This window comes from Ursus maritimus, unplaced genomic scaffold, assembly GCF_017311325.1.
Source record: "Ursus maritimus isolate PB19 unplaced genomic scaffold, ASM1731132v1 scaffold_10, whole genome shotgun sequence".
Lineage (NCBI taxonomy): Eukaryota > Metazoa > Chordata > Mammalia > Carnivora > Ursidae > Ursus > Ursus maritimus.
This window is the reverse complement of record NW_024423344.1, coordinates 6,054,105-6,069,799: the sequence shown is the minus strand read 5'-3', so window position 1 is coordinate 6,069,799 and position 15,695 is coordinate 6,054,105.

Genomic DNA, 15,695 nt, shown 5'->3' with positions numbered 1-15,695 from the left:
GATATATATAGAGCTTCATACATTAATACTAGAGAATATATCTTTTACTCAACTGCTCATAGAACATTCACAAAAATTTATCTTATGTTAGGTAATAAGGAAACATAGTAGCTTCCATAAAATACAAATAATATGAACGATGCTCTGGTCACAGTGTAATAGAATTGTTAATTAGTAACAAGTTTTTTTTTAAGAAATATCACCATTTAATTGTGACACGAAATATGGCTATGAAAGCTAAAATATACAAAGAGAATCTTTTTATTATTCAAGACACCAAATGCACAGAGGTTAAGAGCGTAGGCTCTGCCATTTATCAGCTCAGTGAGCTTAAGCTCAACTATGATAACCTTCCTCTTCTTCATCTGTAACACAGAATTTAAGAGAATTAAATTAAGTACGTCACTGAGCTCACTGCCTGCATACTGTGAGCACTCAGTGATTAACTGTAAGCTCTAGCCATTATTAGGGGTTGATAGTGATCTGTAAATCTCAGTAATTGAAAATTATAGATTTGAGGGGCACCTGGTTGGCTCAGTCAATGAAGTGTCTGCCTTCGGCTCAGGTCATGGTCCCGGGGTCCTGGGATCGAGCCCTAAGTAGGGCTCCCTGCTCAGTGGGGAACCTCCTTCTCCCTCTCCCTCTACCTCTTTCCCCCTGCTCATGCTCTCTCTCTCTCGCTCTCTCTCGCTCTCTCTCGCTCTCAAGTAAATAAATAAACTCTAAAAAAAAAAAAGGAAAAGTATAGATTTGACAGAATCGGGACTTAAAAAATCTTTTTAAGTGTAGGGAAATTGTACTCTGAAAAACAGAACTCAGTCTAAAGGCTAGGAAGTTAAGAATTTACATTGTGGCTAGCAGAGTTCTACTTCATAATGAAAAATGGATGTGCCCCCAGGGAAACTCAAAACTACCACGAGATACTACCTCACACCTGTCAGAATGGCTCAAATCAAAAACACAAGCAACAACACATGTTGGCGAGAATGTGGAGAAAAGGAACCCTCATGCACTGTTGGTGGGAATGCAAATTGGTGCAGCCGTTGTGGAAAATAGTATGGAGGTTCCTCAGAAAAGAATTACTATCTGATCCAATAATTCCACTAGTGGATATTCACCTAAAGAATACAAAAACACTAATTTGAAGGGATACATGCACCCTGATGTTTATAGCAGCATTATTTACATCAGCCAAATTATGGAAGCAGCCCAAGTGTCCATCGACTGATGCATGGATAAAGAAATACACACACACACACACACACACACACACACACACACCGGAATATTATCCAACCATAAAAAAAGAGTGATTTGCAATGACACAGATGGAACTAGAGAATATAATGCTAAGGGAAATGAGCCAGTCAGAGAAAGACAAATACCATATGATCACATTCATATGCAGAATTTAAGAAACAAAACAAATGAGCCAAGGGAAAAAAAGGTGGGAGAGAGGGAGGCAAACCAAGAAACAGACTCTTAACTAGAGCAAACAAACAGAGGGTTGTCAGAGGAGTGGTGGAGGGAGTGGAAGAAAGGATGGGTATTAAAGAGTACACTTATCATGATGAGAACATTAAGGAAAAAAAAATGGTTGTGCCTCTAAAAGGATATTTGTGTTATTTTTGACTAGGCTACAAATGAAACTGAAGGTTAATTATGATTTTCCAGTGAAATTGGTAAGGTGACACTTAATAGGACCTGGTGGGATCAATGTTTAAATTTTTTCTCCCTCTGAAAATTTTATTAGGAGATTTGATGAAACTTAAACAAATGTAGCATACCCAATAAATTAAAGTCAGATAGTGAGCTTGAATGTGTGTCTGCGTGTTTCTTCCCCTTTAAAAAGTCCTGGCAGAACAGACATATTTTAAAAGGTCCTTCCAATGGAAATTTAAAACCTTGTTTTTAACAACTCTCATGTGAAAGCGCAGTTTTTTAAATTACAAAGTCTCCACGGAATAGTTATTGAAAAGCACTAAGAATCAGAATCTATGAGATACTTTTAAAGATAATGATAAAATCTATAGTCTTAAAACATATACCAATGAAAATGAAAATTAAATTATTAAGCTAAATGCTATTTATAAGAGACATGACAAAAATATAAGGACACCGAAAGTTTGAAAGCAAAGGAGGGAAAGTTTACATTATACAGATATTAACAAAAAGAAAGCAAGAGTGACTGTTAATAAGAGACAAGACAGATAATAGTAATATTACTAGAGGTAAAAGGGTTCTGCCTAATGATAAAAGATTCAATTCACCTAATATAATAGCCTTAATGTGTATAATGAAAACTTGATAGAACATCAGTGTGAAACTGACAGATACATCCTTACTGTGGGAGATTTCAGTACCCGGAGTTCTTGTCACATGGTATAATGCAGCAATCATAGGAAGAACACGCAGTCTGCAACGAGAGTCATGAGTGATTCCTTACTCTGGTACCTACTAGCTGTGTGATGTTGGACAAATTACTTGATTCCTTTCAGTTTCCTCATTGGTAAAATGAAGGTACTGATATTCTCACCTTAAAGGGTAGTTAAAATAATTACCTAATAACTAATGCAAAGAGCCTAGAACATCACCTGGTACATCACCTGCTATGTAATTGCTCATTATTTCATTGTCAAGGTCAAGTGTACCAAAAACAAACAAATGTACAAAATGTAGAGGATTTAAACAACATAAATAAAAGTTTGATTTTTTAATAGGCATTGAAATCTTGCACTCAACAGAGAATGTTCTTTTCAAGCACGCATAAAAACAGAGCAAGTGCTATATCAAAGGCTTCAAAAAGAGTACAGACCACGTGCTATGACCACAATTCAACTAAGTTAGAAATGCATAACAAAAGTAAATATGTGTATTTTAAAGAATATGGTTGGAAATGTAGAGACTCCCTGCTAAGTAACTCATGAGGCAAAGCAGAATGCATGCTGAACATGAATACTTAGAACTGAACATGAGTAAAAATGATCAAAGTTTGTGGGATAATGCTAAATTGACACTAGGAGATAAATTTGGACACATCATGTTTATGTTAGAAAAACAAGAAATGAAAAATAACCCAAAAACTAATTAGCCTAATGTCCATTTTTAGACATTAGGAAAAGAGCAACAGGGAAGACAGAAGATCCAAGAATAGGAACCAAAATTAATGAAATAGGAAAGAAAGATATGATACAGAGAATCAACAAAGTCAACCGTTTATGCCTTCAAAAAACTAATAAAATAGATAACTACCAGTGGGATGGGGAGAGTGGCGGGGGGGGGGGGGGGGGGGGGATAGAGAGAGACACAGAGACAGACAGAGAGACACACACACAGACACACAAAGAGGAGGTAGTTTATAAAAAAGATAATACATTATGACCAGGTTTGATTTATCCTATGAATGCAAGGGTAGTTTAACAGAAAATAAATGAGTACAATTTAGTACATTAACAGATTAAAAGAGAAAACCTTTATCATCTCAATCGATGCAGGAAAAGGAAGAAATTCAATACCTATTGATTTTTTTTTAAATGTACACACGGGAATTTGCTTACCTAGATAAAGAGAAACTGTAAAAAAATAATAATAATAATAACCTTTAAAGGTGAAATACTGACCAGGAAAAAGACAAGAAAGCTGACTATTATACCTGCCCCTATTTAGCATTGTACCAGTGAAACCAGCCAGGGGGAAAAGAGAATAAAACCAGGTGAAAGGTCAAAGGATTGCAAAGGAAGAAACAAAATGGATTATTTGCAGAGGCTGTGACTGTCAAAGGTAGAAATGTCTAAGACATATATAGATGAATGATAAGAAATTATTAGAATAGGGAATACAAATTCATTATATGAATTCAAAATTGCATTTTATACAATAAGAAAGGTTAATTGTTTCCTTTAAAAAGTGAATACCATTTATAATAGCAATAAGAGCTTGTGAATAAATCTAACAAATAGTGTGCAGGTCCTACTATGGAAAAAGGTTATAAAACTTTATTAAAAGACATTAAAAAGACCTAAATAAATGGAACCTTATACCATGCCACTTGATAGAAAAATTCAGTATTATATGATGTAATTATCCACAAATTAATCCATAGATTCAATGGAACTTAAGACAAGTTTCCAACAGGAATTTTCATGAAACTTGAGAAGCAGATTTTCATCCTTCCTAGAAAGGGCCAAGAATAAGCAAAACAGTCCAAAACAAAGAACAAAGTAAGAGAACTTAACCTACTAGACATATTATGAAGTTACAGAAGTTAAGCTTGTAATTAGTTTCTGTAACAGTTAAGTCAGTGTGTCATTGATGCTGGAAGAGCTGCACAAACCCATGGAGCAGAATCGTGAGAAGGCGGTGTGCACATACGTGAGCTGTGATCTAAGCCAGAGGCTGTGCGCTGGGCAGTGGGAAAATAATAGATTATTCTATAAATGGTGCAGAGTTTCCATGTGAAAAAAAATGCAATTGTGTCTCTCACCCCACACCTGAGTCAGTTCCAGGTGGAAAGAGCAAAGACTGTTATGACTTCTAAGTAGGGAAAGATCTTTATTTTTTTTTTAAAGATTTTATTTATTTATTTGACAGAGATAGAGACAGCCAGCGAGAGAGGGAACACGAGCAGGGGGAGTGGGAGAGGAAGAAGCAGGCTCATAGAGGAAGAGCCTGACATGGGGCTCGATCCCAGATCGCCGGGATCACGCCCTGAGCCGAAGGCAGACGCTTAACCGCTGTGCCACCCAGGCGCCCCGGGAAAGATCTTTAAAATAACCCCCCAAAAACCTATAAAATCATAAAGGAAAAAAATGAATAATTTTAACTACATTAAAACTAAGAACTTCCATTTATCAAAAAACACTCTAGATGAAAAAGACAAGCCACAAACTGTGATTAAACACTGCAACATATGTAACCAACAAAGGATGGACAGCTGGAATTTATGAGTTAATAAGAAAAAGATGATAGAAAAAATGGGCAAAAGATATCACTGATATTTAATTGGAAAGAAAAATATGAATGGCCCATATACATATGAAAATATTCTCAACCTTATTAGTAATTTAGTAACTAAATATCGAAACCACCAGGAGACACCATTTAATACTAATTAGACTGACAAAAATTAAGGAATTTCTCATTACCATAGCTAGCGAGGATGCAGAAAGAGAGACTCACAAACACTGTCGGTAGGAATGTAAATTTATAGAACTCCTGTGAAAAACAATTTGAACATTTGCATAGTCAAATACTCCACAGAAGAATAGCTTTAAATCTTGTGACTATCAGTTGCAATAATATATTTTATATCCCAAACCAGTACAACATGCTTACAAGTGAAAATAGTGTTCTATGTGGTATGCTGATATTTTCTATGTTTTCACACAAAAGTCTTCATTTCTTTTATACAAGCCCTGCCATGAATTTATATAGAGTCAGTCCCAGCCATTTAAACCTCTTACTTTGGGCCTTCATAAAGGCATTATTTTTATATAGAGCAGGCTGGTGTCACAATTGAACCCCATGCCTTTCTCTCTTGACTTCCATTTTTGTCTGAGCATTTTTTTTTCACATTTCAGTAAACTCCCTCAGTTCATTATAACTGAGTGCTTATAACATACACAAGTCACACATTACTTCTGCTAAATATCTTCCTTGATCCAACAATTTCACAGCAAAGGAAACCATCGACAAAATGAAAAGGCAACCTACTGAATGAGAGAAAATATTTGCAAAGCATATATCTGATAAGGGATTAATATCCAAAATGTATTTTTAAAAACTCATACTACTCAATAGGAAACAAACAAATCAATTTAAAAATGGGCAGAGAATCTGAATGGATATTTTTCAAAGAAGACATGCAGATGACCAACAGGTACATGAAAATGTGCTCGACATCACTCATCATGACGGAAATGAAAATCAAAACCACAAGGAGATATCTTCACCTTACACCTGTTGGAACAGCTATTATCAAAAAGACGAGAAATAACAAGTGTTGGTGAGGACGTGGAGACAAAGGAACTCTTGTGCACTGTTGGTGGGAATGTTAGTTGATGCAGCCACTGTGGAAAACAGTATGGAGATTCCTCAAAAAATTAAAAATAGAATTACCAGATGACCTGCCAATTCCACTCTGGGTACTTATCCAAAGGAAACGAAAACACTAATTTGAAAGGATATGTGACAACCCCATGTTCATTGCAGCATTTTTTACAATAGCCAAGACATGGAAGCAACTTAAGCATCTATCAATGGATAAAGAACATGTGTATATATATATACACAATAGAATGTTATCCAGCTACATAAAAGAAGGAAAATTTTGCCATTTGTGACAATATGGATGTACCTTGAGGGCATTATGCTAAGTGAAATGTCGGAGAAAGGCAAATACTATTTTCTGTGTGAAATCTTAAAAAAAACAAAAAACCTGATAGCTACAGAGAACAGATTAGTTTTTGCCAAAGGTGGCTGTGGGGAGGTGGACAAAATTAGTGAAGTTGATCAAAAGGTACATGCTTCCAGTTATAAAATCAGTAAGTCACGGAGATGTAATGTGCAGCATTCATGTGAAAGTTGCTAAGAGTAGATCTTAAAAGTTCTCATTACAAGAAACAAAAAATTGAAACTGTGTGTAGTGATGGACACTAACTTTACTTATTTTGGTAATCAGTTCATAACACATACTGATACTGAATCATTACGTTGTACACCTGAAACTAATATGTCAATTATATCTCAATTAAAAAACGATTGCTCCTTGAACTCACTAAAGTTTTCTATAAGTAAGGTAATATCTCTCAAATGTATCTTCTTTTTGGAATTTGCCTAATGTTTTACATATTTCATGCTTTACGATATGCAGCTATATCTCGTGGCCAAATTTTATGCATTCTAAGCTTTATGCTCTTCATAAAAATTCAAATTAAATCAAATGAATTTCAGAGTGTTATTTTGTCCCAAGATCAAAAGTATAACTATTAATCATTTCTGATTTTATTAGGGTTCTCTAAATATTATAAAATGAAGATTTAAAAAAAGGCAGAGGTCAGATGGTGTACTCCTCCATAGGAATCCCCCAAAGACTTCCCATCTCACCCAGACTGAAAGCCAAAGCCCACGTCGTGGTTTACAGGGCCCTACACAGTCCGATGGCATTTTATTTCTGATCTTCCCATAGGTTCCTACTCTCCTCCCTCTCTTCATTCTTGCCATGATGCTCTTTGAATGAGCCACTGAATCTTCCTTCCTCTGATACGTTTACACCATTTCCCCAGTCTGCTCTTCCCAAGTTTCTGTAGGGCTCCCGGCATCACCACCTCTTAGCTTCACTCAGACCCCATCTTCTAGGTGGGGCTTCTGCAGCTACTTCCTCTCGCACTGGAAGCCTCACCCCCAGCACTCTCTAGCGATCTTTCCCACTTTATTTCTTCCATGCATTTATCACCGCCTCACATTCTACATATTTACCTTCTTATTTTTTATGTAATGGGCGTCCCCCGACTAGAATATATATTCCACGAGGGCTGGAATTTTTGTTTGATGTACTTACTTATTCCAACACTGAGAAAGGTGTCTGGCACATAATAGTTGCTCAACAAATATTTGTTAATAGAACGAACACAGGAACGGTGTATGCTTCCTAAGAATGAAGTGCATAATACGCAGATTGCCGATAAGCATAGGAAAAGATGGTCAACATCTATGTTATTAGGGAAATTGAAATCAAACCCACAATGAGACACTATTTCACTCCCACTAGGATGGCTATAATATTTAAAAAGACAATAACAAGATATGAAGAAATTGGAACCTTCATATCCTGCTGGTGAGAATATAAAATGGGGCAGCTACTTTGGAAAAGTTTGACAGTTCCTCACAGTGTTAAATAGTCACCATGTGACCCAGTAATTCCTTCCGAGGTACACACCCATGAGAATTGAAAACATGCATCCACGCAAAAACCTGTACATAAATATTCACAGCAGCATTATTCATAATAGCCCAAAACTGGAAACAACCCAAATGTCCATTAATTGATGAATGAATAAGCAAAATGCATTATATCCATGCAATAGAATATTATTCAGCAGTAAAAAAGAATGAAGTACTGATATATCCTATAATACAGATGATCTTTGAACACGTTATGAGAAGTGAGAGATGCCAGTCACACTTACATGAAATGTCCAGAACAGGCAAACATATATATATATATGAACAAAAAGGAGATTAAAGTTTGCCTAGGACTTGGGGTGGGAGTGGCAGTGGTATGGGAGAATGGGGAGTGAGTACTAATGAGTATAGGGTTTCCTTTTGGGGGGCCAAAAATATTCCACAACTTGATGGTGGCATTGCATGACTTTGTGAATACACTAAAAACCATTGAATGTATACTTTAAATGGATAAATGTACAGCATATAAATTATTCGCAGTAAAGCTGCTTTTTAAAAAAGAATGAGTTGTATACTTAAAGTTAACGAATATTTAATTCGCTGTACTTGGTCAACTGCATTTTGTATGAACTTTTCCTACTCCATCTGTAAATTTCCCCCAATTCCTTACATTACACTGAATTAGTAGCCTACTTCCCAGTTTTTTAAACCACTCTCAGTAACTGGTTTATGATCCATTCGATCATCCGTAAACCTCAAAGGGCAAGTTTTCTTTACTGAATTCAATTCATCTTGACCAAACTCACTCTAGGCCTTCTAGTTCTGTTCTTAACTAGTGAGGTTCATAAAATGATTATCAGAAGTTCCTTGTGAAGTGGATATCTGTTGATTCAATGACTGCTCAGAACTGGATTTTTCTTCCTACTCCATCGGTTTCTATAACACTGGGTTTTCGGAATCCGGTTAAAACCTGTGATTTGTTGCCTGAGAAAAAAAGAAAAATAGTTCAGACTGCATTTTGACAATTATAATTGTTACTATTTATTGCATGCTTAGCCTGTACGAGGCACACATGGAAGCACCTTCTATGTCTTAACTCATTTTAATCCTCATGGTCAACCTGGAAGACAGATGTTATTGTCTCTATTTCACTAATGAGTCACTTAAAAGACAGAAAGAACTTGGCCAAGGTCATCCACCTACAAAGTGGTGGAGCAGAGATTCTAACCCTAGCAGCATGTTTCCAACACCTATGCGGAGAAAAGTCAGCAGTGGGTCACTGAATTAACTCACTCAGTTCATAAATATTTATGGAATCCAATCAAATGAAGACACAAAAACAAAACAAAATAATGAGACAGGGTTCTTATTCTGGAATTACACAATCTAATGTGGGAGAAAAATATATTCTTGAGCACAAAAATATAATACGGTAAGCCTGTATCATAAGGTCCAAAGTCAAACCAGAGCGAAAGGTGCATATCAATTTTGCTGGAGATGGTGAAAGATGAGGAAAGATGGCACTGAGAGGCAGTTTACGCCAGACAAAAGAAGCAGAGGGTACAAATGCAAAGTGGTATGAAAAGAACATGGTGTCCTGGAATGGCCTTGGTGTGTGAGAGCAGCAGAAAAGGGCTGGTCAAGTGGATGCCTGGCTGTGAGGGATCCTGTATATTCTGCTAATGCATTTGGAATAAAGAGCACCAAAGAGTATGGGCTTTATATAATCTTATTTACATTTGGAGGAGGTACCTAAGGATTCCCATCATTGACAAGGGAAGAGACAGTGAAAGGGTAGAGACGGCAGATAGTAGGCTGGTATAACAATTGACCTTCTTACACTGTTGGTGGGAATGCAAGCTGGTACAGCCACTCTGGAAAATGGTATGGAGGTTCCTGAAAAAGTTAAAAATAGAGCTACCCTACAACCCAGCAATTGCACTACTAGGGATGTACCCCCAAAGATACAAATGTAGGGATACAAAGGGGCACCTGCACCTCAATGTTCATAGCAGCAATGTCCACAATAGCCAAACTTTGGAAAGAGCTGAGATGTCCATTGAGAGATGAATGGATAAAGAACATGTGATATATATATACACACACACACACACAATGGAATACTACTCAGCTATCAGAAAAGATGAATACTTACCATTTATATCAACGTGGATGGAACTAGAAAGTATTATGCTTAGTGAAATACGTCAGTCAGAGAAAGACAATTATCACATGGTTTCACTAATATGTGGAACATAAGAAACAGAGCAAAGGATCATGGGGGGAGACTCTTTACTACAGGAAACAGACTGAAGGTTGCTGGAGGGGAGGTGGGTGTGAGGATGCAGTAATTGAGTGATGGGCATTAAGAAGGGCTGATGATGTAATGAGCACTGGGTGTTATACGAAACTGATAAACTATTGAACACTATATCTGAAACTAATGATGTGCTCTTAAGTTGGCTAATTGAACTTAAAATTTAAAAATGCAAAAAAAAACCCCCAAAAACCTCCGCAATTGACACAGATTTTTTTTAAAGAAAGAAACAATTTAGAAGTTTGTAGTTTATTTCTCTTTTTAGGTTTATGATAAGCCATTTGTGGTCCCAAGACCATGGTTAGTACTATCTAAAGCAGTACTGTCCAGCAAATATAATGCAAGTCACATATGTAATTTCAAATTTAAATTAAATCAAATTAAAATTTAGGAGCCCCATTAAAACAAGTAAGACAAACATGAAATTACTATTTTATTTAACCCAATACATTATCATCTCAACATGAAATCAATATAAAAATATTAATATTTTATTCCTTTTTTCATGCCAAGCCTTCAAAATCCAGTGTGGGTTTTACAACTAAAAGCTTCTCAGATGCTACTTTGGAACTACTGGATCTACATGTAGATTTCCTAAAATTTACAATCAGAAAGTAGACTTGTATATCTGGGTTTTTCGAAACACACTTAAATGTTGCCCAGGATTTAAATTGAATGTCCATTTTCAAATTTAAATTGATTCAAATGAAATTTTTTTCTAAAGATTTACTTCTTTATTTTTTAGAGAGAGAGAGAGAGCACAGGCAGGAGTGGGGAGGGAGAGGGAGCAAGAATTCCAAGCAGGCTTCAAACCCAGCACAGAGTCCTTTGTGGGGCTTATCTCACGACCTTGAGATCACAGGCTGAGCCAAAACCAAGAGTCCAAGGCTTAACCATCGGCGCAAACCCAGGAGCCCCTCAAATGAAATCTTTAAATTCAGTTTCTCAATCACACTAGCCATATTTCAAGTGCTCAGTACCCACACATGGTGAGTGGCTACCGTTTTAGACAATGCAGATTGAAGTACTAATTCTGAACCAAGGCAGAATGACTTACCACACACTCCTGCTTGGCTTATCATAGGTGTTCACTAAATATGTTTGTTACTATCAGAAAGCATAGGATTTAAAAAATAGAGAATCTGGGCCGCCTGGGTGGCTCAGACAGTTAAGAGTCTGCCTTCAGCTCAGGTCATGATCGCAGGGTCCCGGGATCCAGCCCCACATCAGGCTCCCCACTTGGTGAAAAGTCTGCTTGTCCCTCTGCCTCTGCCCTTCCCCCCTGCTCATGTTCTCTCTCCCTCTCTCTCAAATAAATAAAAAATCTTTTAAAAAATAAAATAAAATAAAATAAAATAAAATAAAATAAAATAGAGAATCACTGATTCTAAACCAACTACAAATAAAACCATGTATAAGATGGGAGGAATTCTTTTAGAAACCAAAAGGAATAAATGTTGGGCACATTATTTTTGACTGTTATTTAAAAGCACACTTTTCTTTAGACCAATCCTCTCTTCGGCTACATAGAAAATGTAGACCATGATTAGAAAGAATTATTCTTTGTTATTAACGTACCTACAAAGTAGTAAAACACAAAAAACCCAGTCCCAACAGGTCAGGAAATTTACACTGTGCCTTGGATAATGGTAGAAGAAATGTCCCACTAGCCCTCCTGCAGGAGGGAAATCATCTCCCCTGCCCCCTGCTGTCAGCTGCCCTGCACTGCAGAGCTCCAATTCTGGATTCACTGCGTTCAGAGGGATGACAGATGGCCAAAGTCCTTCCACAGCACCAAGAAATTTGCCAGATGGTGAATACATTTCCTTCCTTCACTCTCACATCTCTGTGAGTAGGGAAGGCTGGGAGCCTGGCTTCCTGTGAGTTGGTTTCCCCACCAGTCATGGCACTAGTAAAGGAGAATGTAGAGAGGACTCCTATGACAGTTAAAGGAGAGAAAAGTAATGGACAAGGCCAGTGTGCACCAGAGCAAATGATTATACTGGCACAGCAGGTCATTCAACAAGTGGGGTGAACGTAAGAGACAGCTGGGAGCAGTGTGGACTGGGGAAAATCGGAGGGTCAATGACAGCTCGGAAAGGGCAGCTCCCTGAGTAGGTGGGGAGGCCAACCACTGTTGCCAGATCTGTCCACTGCCTGTTCACAAGAAGGAGATTTGGGATTTCATGTAAAATCTGTTTTTTAAAAATCAGCAAATATTCTGTGGGCCAAACCATTCAAGTTGCAGGTCTCTAGTTTACAACCTCTGAACATAAAGTCACAGAAGGTCAAAATAGGGGCACCTGGGTGACTCAGTCGGCTGAGCATCCATCTCTTGATTTCGGCTCAGGTCATGATCTCAGGGTCATGGAATCTGTCCTGTGTTGGGCTCCATGGTCAGTGGTAAGTCTGCTTCTTCCCTCCCCCTGTTCACGCTCTCTAAATAAAAAAATCTTAAAAAAAAAAAAAAAAAAGTTCCAAAAAAAAAAAGAGCAACACCAGAAACAGGGTTAAAATAAAAGCTATGTGAAGGATAGTTATTTTGAAGAAAGGATAATGCAAACTTGATCATAGACAAGAGAGAATAAAATCACTGCTGGGATAGATGCAATCTAGGTCAGTTTATATCCACATCAGGAATAAGATAGATTCAGTAGAATATACACCCATAACAATCAAGTAAAGGCCCTCCCTTTAGAACTATATTTGGGGGCACCTGGGTAGCACAGTCAGTTAAGCATCTGACTCTTGGTTTGGGCTCAGGTCATGATCTCAGGGTTGTGAGATCGAGCCCTGCCTGGGGCTCCGTGCTCAGTGAGGCGTCTGTTTGAGATTCCCTCTCCCTCTTCCTCTGCCCTTCCTGCTTATTCTCGCGCACTCTCTCTCTCTCTCTCAAATAAATGAATAAATCTTAAAAAAAAAAAAACCACTATATTTGGATTAGATCTTTCAAAATACACTCCCACTACAAAACAACTGAAAATGATGGGTAGAATTTTTTAAAACACTTTAAGTAGGCTCTATGCCCAATGTGGAGCTTGAACTCACAACCCCAAGATCAAAAGTTCCATGCTCTACTGACTGAGCCTGCCAGGCACCCCTAAAAACGCCTTAGAAACTCATAGCTGAGCTAACAAGAAAAGGTAAATTCTTAGAAGTCAAAAAATTGAAGTGAAAGCTTGAGGAAGGGGGAGCACAGAGGCTGGTAGCTGCCAGTGATCTAGAGGGCTTAGCAGATGCTGAGGGGACAGGCCAAGGTCCAGGAGCCTGTGCAGTCTACCAGTTGTCCCCCAGAAAACATTGTCCCTTCTTCTTTACCAATAGGAGCTTTAGCTCAGGCCTGACCACCTACCAAAAGACCTATCCCAGCCTCACTTGTAGTGACCAGGTTCTGGCCACTGTGATGTGGGCAGAAGTGACATATGCAACTTCCAGATCACACTCTTAAAAGGAAAAGAAGTGTTCTCTCCATGCTTTCCCTCTTCCCATGAGCTGGTACGCAAATATATTCCACTGTGCAGGCAAGAACATTAATCTCCAAATAGCAGAACAACACTATTAGGAGTCTTGTCCTCTGAGTCTGCTGAGCAGTCACGTCAAGCCTGGATTGCTTGCTTGGACCATTGGATGAAAGAGAAGTAAACTATCTTTTTCAAGCCACTGCATTTTGAGGTCTCTTAATAAAGCAGCTTTGCCCGTATCCAAAGTAATATGAGCCATAACAGTAAGGAGATGAGAGAACCCCCCCCCCCCCCGCTTCGTAGAACAGGGACACCAAATGCCTACACTAGGAACCACCCTTTTTATCTAATGGACCAGAAGCCAGTGATTAGTTTAGGCTTTGTAGGCTGTAGGGCCTTACACTTACAAAAACTGTAAGTGGGCTTGAGTTGGCCCACAGGCTATAGTTTGCCAACCCCACTGTCAACATATTACTAAATAAATAAATAAGAAAGTATCTGATAAAGATAAAGTATCTGATAAAGAAAGTGCCTGTTGTCGCCTTGGCTCTCTCAAGTGAAAGAAAATTCTACTGAGAATTCATTACTCAGAATTGACTCTCAGAAGGGTTGCTGGCGGGAGGGGGGGTGGGAGGATGGGGTAACTGGGGGACGAACATTAAGGAGGGCACGTGATGTAATGAGCACTGGGTGTTATATAACACTGATGAATCATTGAACTCTACTTCTGACACTAAGAATACACTATATGTTAATTGAATTTAAATTTTAAAAATAATGAATAAAGAAAATAAAAATTAAAAAATAAAAGATGGTCTAAAACCACAAAGACAATGAGAATAGGAAAACTTCTGCAACTGGGGGTGAAGAAAGGACTGAAAACAGAATTGACTAAAAGCTTTAAAGATGAAAAATGGTCACTTCCAAATGGAGAAAAGGGAGACTGCTGCTTTTGTAACAAGGCTTTTAGAAAAAGTTGACTCTTTAAACTGTGTCATGTGATTTTGATAAGAAATAAGAATTAAAAAATGAAAATAAATTCTGCTATTTTCAAGAGTAAGAAATTCACTAAACCAGTAATTCAGTTAGAAGAGCATAATACTGATATACAAAAATAGATAAAAATGTCTTTAAATGTTTATGTATCATCAAAAATAGGGATGACTTTCAATGATACATTTTCAATCTTATTTATATATAAATGATTTTAATTATATCTGTATACACACAAACACATACAGACACACACACCTCACACACAATCAGTTTGGGGGAAAAAAATACAAATAAGACCACATCCACACAGGCTCAACACTACCTACATAAGGATTCTTAAAGTGGTAGTTTTTAGAAACTTCTTAACAGATTTGAAAAATAAGATAAAATCAGTCCATCAAACAAGGGCTCAGTATAGAAGGTCCAATTAAAAGATAGTTTATTCCAGTTTCCATAGTGAACCTATACAGTTCACCAAGTAAGGTAAGAATAGAATTTGTCATTCGTGTTGTTTACCTAAGAGTTGGTGTCCTTGAATCAAGTTATCATGCTATATAGGAGAAAATTTTTATTTTTTATTTTTTTTAAAGATTTTATTTATTTATTGGACAGAAAGAGACACAGCGAGAGAGGGAACACCAGCAAGGGGAGTGGGAGAGGAAGAAGCAGGCTCCCAGGGGAACAGGGAGCCCGATGCGGGGCTCGATCCCAGGACCCTGGGGTCATGCCCTGAGCCGAAGGCAGACGCTTAACGACTGAGCCACCCAGGCGCCCGAGGAGAAAAATTTTTTAAAAATGCATTGGCCACAGAGATTTAACTTTTCTTCTGCCTTCTCAATGTGTAACAATATAGAAGGCTTAAATTTAGAAACGACACTGAGCTGAAAGTACCATCATTTAATAACGGGTTTCTAAGAGACTCCACTAGAACAACACCTGGGATTTTGGAGTCTGAGTCTTCACCATCATCACTGAGCACTTGTGTCATTTGGGGCAAATTAGTTTCTTCTCCCATCTCT